Raw genomic sequence first — 7,327 nt, 5'->3', positions numbered from 1 at the left:
AATAGCCCCAGCCTGTTCAGCATCTCCCTGTAGCTCAAATCCTGGAAATCAGAAACAAAACCAGAAACGGTTAGGCATCAACTGTGGAGAAAGATGCAGAGTGAACAGTTTGAGTCTAGTATGTTTCTTCATCACAGACATTAAACAGAGGACCCATCTCCTGCTCAGGTAGAAATAAAAGATTTCAAGGTATTGAACTTCTTCCAAGAAGAACAGGGAAGTCCCCCTGGGAGACTTGGCCAAAATGTCTCCCTCAGTCTACATCAGAGAACAAAACTATATCAACTGGTCACAATACACTGCTGCCTGTGGGAGCTTGCTGTGTGAATATAACCTCTGTGTGCGTGTGTGTGTGTGTGTGTGTGTGTGTGTGTGTGTGTGTGTGTGTGTGTGTGTGAGCAAGTGTGTGCATGTGCAAGTGTGTGAGTGTGCACGTGCGTGTACGCACGCGCTTGCATTTGTGCTTGTGTGTGTGCGCACATCTGTGTATATGTGAGTGTGCGCATGAGCTCGCGTGTGTGTATGTGCATGCATGTGTGTGTGCACGTGCATGTGTGCTCATGTGTGCTCGTGTGTATGCTCATGTGTGTGTGTGTGTATGTGTGTGTGCACGTGCATGTGTGCTCATGTGTATGCTCATGTGTGTGTATGTGCACGCACGTGTGTGTGCATGTGCATGTGTGTTCATGTGCGCTCGTGTGTGTGTGCGTGTGTGTGTGTGTGTGTGCGCGCGCGCATGCATGTGTGGTGCTTGCTGGGACCTTGACAGAGGTAGGTTGGTCCAAAAGGTTAAATCACATGGAATTCAAAGTGAGTGGGTAAGATGGTTACCAAATTGGCCTGGTCATAAAAGACAGAGGGCAGGTGAGGAGGGGTGTTTTCTTGACTGAAGGTTTGTGACTAGTGGTGTTCCACAAGGACAGGTGCTGGGACTGCTGTTGTTTGTCATATATGCAAATGATCTGGATGAAAATGTAGGCAGTCTGATTAGTAAGTTTATAGATGGTATGAAAATTGGTGGAATTGCGGATAGTGAAGAAGATTGTCAAAGGTACAGCAGGAGATAGAGTAGTCGGAAAGTTGAGCAAAGAAATAGCAGATGGAGTTGAATCCAGGCCAGCGTGAGGTGTTGCATTTTGGGAGGTCAAATTCAAAGGAAAGTAAATGGTAGGACCCGTAGGTATATTGATATACAGAGGAATCTTGGGGTGCAAGTCTGTAGCTCCTTGAAAGTGGTAAAGAAGATATATGGCGTGCTTACCTTCATTAGTTGGGGCACTGAGTATAACTTTTGAAAGCCATGTTGCAGTGTATAAATCATTTGTTAGTCCACATTTGGAGTATTGTGTGCAGTTATGATTGTCAATTACAGGAAGGACACAGAATCTTTGGAGAAGTTGCAGAAGAGGTTCACCAGGATGCTGCCTGGATTGGAGCGTATTGGTTATCAGGAGATGTTGGACAAACGTGGATTGTTTGTACTGGCGGAGGCTGGGGGACAACCTGATTAAAGTATATGACATTAGGAGAGACATGGATAGGATGGATAGTCAGAGTCTTTTTCCCAGGGTGGAAATGCAAAATACTGGTGGTCATAGGATTGAAGATGAGAGGGGCAAGTCTAAATGAGATGTGCAAGGCAAGTGTTTTTTTACACAGAGGGTGATAGGTGCCTGGAACCTGCTCATAGTGTAGAAGGTAGAAGTGGATAGGATAACAATGCTTAAGAGCCATTAAGACAGACACACAAACAGGCAGACTAGAGGGATACAGACCATCAGAACTAGAACTGGGGGGTGATAGAGACTCAAAATAAGGGGGAGCAGATTTCGGACTGAATTGAGAAGGAACTTCTTCACCCAGAGGGATGTGAATCTGTGGAATTCCCTGCCTAGGAACGCAGCTGAGGCAAAGGCAGATTTTTGAACAGTAACGGAATTAGGGTTATGGCGAGAGGTGGGTAAGTTGAATTGAATCCATGAAAAGATCAGCCATGATCCTATTGAATGGCAGAGCTGACTCAAGGGGTCAGACGGCCTATTCCTGCTCCTAGCTCCTATGACCATGGGCAGGCAAATGGGATTAGTTTAGAATGACAGCTTGATTGGCACAGACATGGTGGGCTGAAGGGTCTTTTCCTGTGCTGTACTGTTCCACATTCTAGGTTCCATTGCAAGGCTTGACTTATGCAAAACTAAAGGGACTGTGAACTTCATAAAATTATAATAGAACACTTTCTGCTCTTTCTTTCAAAGAAGATTCTCAACAATTATATGAGGAACTTTCATTTCTCTTCTCAGCCCCTTGTGGCCTCTGTGAAGTGAGATTGTCCCTTGACTCAAATAATCCAAACTCCAGAGTCCATCACAAGAGGGGATCAAAGAGATGTGATTGGTTTCAGTCTCATCTGCATAGGGATTAGAGTGATATAGGGCTGCAGAGACAATGTGTATTGCTGTCACTGTCACCCAGCCTTCCCCACAGCGCCCGTCACTCCCAGACAGGAATCTAAAAATTTCCACTAATTCCAGAGGGAAGCTGCCTCCGATAAATAGAACCTATTATTTCTTGCTGGCAGATTTAAGAGTTTGACAAAAAGGAGATGGAAAACGACAGATTGTCAGCTGTGACTTGAGCTGTGGAGGTTAGAACAGTGAGCTATGAAATAATTAGATAAAAATTACAGGGTTGCAGAACACACCGGATCCATCAATAAATTAGGAAAGTCCTGTTAGGCCGTCACTGTTTTGTCAGCTGAACCATGATGCCTGGTGTTTGCATGTGCAGATTAAATGGTCTCTGAAATTCTGAGCTCAGCTGATTGCCATCTTGTAAAAACCAAATCTGAAATTTGCTTTAAGCTTCTCTACCGTTTACACCACCTTTTACCAATTACTCTGCTGGTCTGGTTATGGCAATGGCTTTCATTGGCTGTGAAACACTTTGAGGCAGTGGTGGTCAACACAGGTGCTATATAGATGTGAGTCTTGATTTTCTGTTTTATTCTAAAGGTGCAGTTCAATGGAAAAACATCACTCAGCCTTTGGCTTTTCATCAGTTTCACATCTGATGAAACTGATGAAAAGCCACGTATGGAGTCAGCTATTATGAGGGGGCATAGCTTTAAATTAAGGGGTGGTAGGTATAGGACAGATATTAGGGGTAGATTCTTTACTCAGCGAGTCGTGAGTTCATGGAATGCCCTGCCAGTAGCAGTGGTGGACTCTCCCTCTTTATGGGCATTTAAATGGGCATTGGATAGGCATATGGAGGCTAGTGGGCTAGTGTAGGTTAGGTGGGCTTGGATCGGCGCAACATCAAGGGCCGAAGGGCCTGTACTGCGCTGTATTTTTCTATGTTCTATGTTCTATCTGAGCTTCGATCATGAACATCCTGAAATCTCCCAGCCTAAAGGAGCAGCGCTCTGAAAGCTAGTGATTTTAAATAAACCTGTTGGACTATAACCTGACATCATGTAACTTCTGACTTTGTCCTCACACACACAGACGCTGGGTATAGTTCTGGCTAAGATCGGAGATAATATGGGACAGTGCCTGGATAAGGAAATGCTGCCTTCACCAATCAGTTCACGCTTGACTGCACCAAGTGCAGTCATCAGCAGATGAAGCCCCATTTCAGAAAAGGCTTTGCTATGTTTAGTATTCCAACAGAAATGTTACCTCTCAAGTGACATCTTCTACCTAAACTGCAGATGACTCTGAACCCGAATTTCATTTGCAGGAAAATGTTGCATTTCCAGAGGTGAGAAAGTAATCTTCCATTCCCACAGCAAGGTCCTGATTCAAAAGGAAATGAAACACAATTGGTGCTTTCGATCCCTTGACCTGTGCCTCACACAATGCACATGGGGAAGCCCTTTCTTTACCTGTAGGCTAGACAGCAAACAGAGGCGAGGCTGAGCTCAGAAAGGCTACCGGCTCACCTGCTGAACTTTCCCCCACCTTCCCATACTTTCGGAAAGATTCTTCATTCTTCAAACCCCACTCGGATATTGTGTGGATATGAAGTCTGCTTACAAGGCTGCAATGTGCTTTTCCAAACAGGGACATGCACCACCGCTCCTGTTCAGTAGTAGGAAATTTTAAACAGCCTCTGTGATGATATTATTTCTTTTTAAAGGCTCCCGATTGCAAGATAACTTTCTTACAACTGAATTATCAAGCTCAATCTGCTCTTTAGAAAGTGCTCTGAATTCTACTCTCAATTTAACAGGCGTTTGAACAGAAACTGTCTCTTTACTAGGACAAACAGCCCTCTTTAAATCTATTGAGCGCGCCTATATGATTGCCTCGTGTCAGTGAACATCCACATAAAAGATGTATTCCGATGTAACAACTGCTCGTAACTGTTTCTGAATTCCTCATCGCCGTCTCTTTGACTCTTTTTATGATGTATTTTCATACACAGCAGATCTATCAGGGAGAGCGGTGAGGGGGGGAAGTCTGCAATAAGGTTTCCACAGAGTCTGAACTGTCAGCAAACACTAATATATTTTTACTCCCCTGTACTAGCACAGTTTGAAAAACATCATGTTTAATACGTCAATGATTAGGTTTATGTGCCTGATGAATAATTAATGTTCAGTGTTCGTAGCTGTGTTAATCATCTGAGAATTAATCACTCCAAATTTAACACGAGAGTTACTCACCTGCATCAACCAGGGACAGTGTTGAGGAGGTGAATGACCTACTCAGTCTCCTAAATTCACTGTGGGTTCCGCTGGGATTGAACCCTGATGTAGACCAGGAACTGTCCTTGTGTTGTGTTTAACAAACACTGAGCTGGGTGATCTGGTGGTGAGTGACATAATCCCATCACCAAGTCACCCTCTATTTACACATATACAGCCCCTGACTCTGGTATAGCCTCAGTATGTAAGTTAGCTTACTGAGCTGGAAGGTTTTTTTTTCAGATGTTTTATCACCATGACAAGGTAACATCATCAGTGAGCCTCTGGTGAAGTGCTGGTGGTATGTCCCACCTCTCTATTTAGAGGTCTTGGTTTTTTAAGGTGGGTGATGTCATTCCAGTTCTTTTATCAAGGGAACATAGATAGGATCTAAATTGATGTGTTTATTGGTGGAATTCTGATTAGAATGACATGCCTCTAAGATTTCTCATGAATATAGAAAAGCAACCCAGACCTGTAAATAGAGAGGCGGGACATACCACCAGCGCTCCACTGCAGACTCTCACTGATGATGTTACCTAGTCATGGTGACGAAACGTCTGAAAACAAACCTTCCAGCTCAGCGAGCAAACTCACATCCATGTCATCAACCTGAGCTACAAATCATCCCAAAAAACTCTCGTAGAGCCTCCTCAGAGCCAGCACACAGAGTGACAGAATCTCTGTCACACCCCTTTTTTATCTGTCAGCCAGGGCTCCCTGATTGATGGATGCTAACAGCCCCAATCAGGGAACTCCGGTTCTATACTGTCCAGCTGGCTGACCTCATTAGAATCAATGCAGTGAGGTGTACACGTCCGGACAATGGGGGCTGTGCTCAGGTCCCTCAGCAGTTGGTGGATGCAGTAGGTCTCTATGTACCTCTGTCCAGTAGATTATTCAGCTGGGGTCCTGTTTGAGATTGTTATGCAGCGGCACTGACTGAAACTGCAGCTGACACCATGATGCCAACGTGGGCACATCTCATCCAAGCTCAGTGTCTCACAACTTGCATGGACTGAGGTATCAATAACAGTGAAACAGAAACAGAAATTGCTGGAAAAGTTCATCAGGTATGACAACATCTGTGGAGAGAAGTCAGAATTAATATTTCGGTTTGAATGGCTCCTTCTCAGAACAGCTGATGTGGGCGGTGCCGTGGTGGTCTGGTGAACTGACCTTGACGTTACAGAGCTCTCAGCCACCTCCTCCTTATCTCCGTCTGGATCGTGACCCCCAATCCTGAGGGAGGGTGATTCAGCCTGACACATAAACTGATTTCTCTGCACAGATGCTGCCAGACCTGCTGAGTTTTCCCAGCAGTTTCAGTTTTTGTTTCTGATTTACAGTGACTGCAGTTTCTCCTCGTTTTTATCAATAATGGTGCCTTGTATTAAAGTAGCAAGACCCTCCAAGGCATTGACAGAGCTATACAAAGGGAGAATGAAAGTGAGCTATGACAATAGATGAGTGAAAGCTGGATCAAAGACTTTGAATCCATATTTACAATTTGATCGAAGGTTTTAAGGAGCCCTTGAAGAAGAAGGACAGAAAAAATATCTCGAGAGAAGACAACTGAATGCAGAGACACCAATACTTCTTATTTACTTTTCCATGGGATATGGGTGTCATTGACAGGCTCCGCCCTGATTAGCCTTGAACTGAGTCTTGGTGGGTAATTTCAGAGGGCAATTAAGAGTCAGGCACGTTGCTGTGGTTCTAGAGTCAGACCTGGTAAGGATGGCAGATTTGCTCCCCGAAAGTGCATTGGTGGGGTGGATGGTTCTCTAATGGTAATCAGGGATTTCATGAACAGAGTCAGTTCCACCAGCTGCTGCACTGGGATTTGAACCTGTCGCCCCAAGAGTGCAGGGCTTTCTAAATGACTAGCCCAGGGAGATGACCATCATGCTTTCGCCTTCACAACTTTGCAGGGACTGAATTCAAAGATACTCAAGAGGCCAGAAGCACATGGATGTGTATATGTCCATGGATGTGTATATGTCCAAGGTGGTAATTTGGAAGAGAGTGTATGAATGGTTGGGGGTGGAGTAGGGGCTAGGGGCTCATGGGGAGATCATTTTAAAACTGAGCCATGGTGGCCTGGAAGCCAATGCTCATCTGCAAACAGAATCTCTGCGAGCACAGACAGAGGTAGGGAACACAAGTTGGTTGGAATTGCACACGGCAGCAGAAGTTTTTGTTGACCTTAAATTGATGGAGGGCTGCATGTAGAAGGCAAGCCATTGGAGGAGTTGTGTATCAAGGTGACAAAAGTCATGGGTGAGGCTTTCATTCAGTAACACATGGAGCTGAGGCACGGCAGATGGCACGATGATACGGTCTTAGTGATAGAGTGACATGTCACCTGAAGGTCATCTTGTGATGAGATGGAGCAAGCAAGGTCGCAAGATAAGGTCATGTTTCGTCTTGGGCTGTTGGCAGAAGAGCAATGGTGATTGCATGAGCAGAGGTTGGGCAAGGACTGAAGACAATGAGGTTGATCTTCTGAACATTTAGGATCATTCTGCTCATCCAGTACCTGATGATTATGAGCAGTGAGACAGGTCAGAGATACAGGAAGTGGCGCGAGAGATTATGGTGAAGTTGTCTGCATGTGGTGAGGGTGTTTGGTTG

The sequence above is a fragment of the Hemiscyllium ocellatum genome, chromosome 47 (genome assembly GCF_020745735.1).
Source record: "Hemiscyllium ocellatum isolate sHemOce1 chromosome 47, sHemOce1.pat.X.cur, whole genome shotgun sequence".
NCBI lineage: Eukaryota > Metazoa > Chordata > Chondrichthyes > Orectolobiformes > Hemiscylliidae > Hemiscyllium > Hemiscyllium ocellatum.
This window is presented reverse-complemented; position numbering follows the sequence as displayed.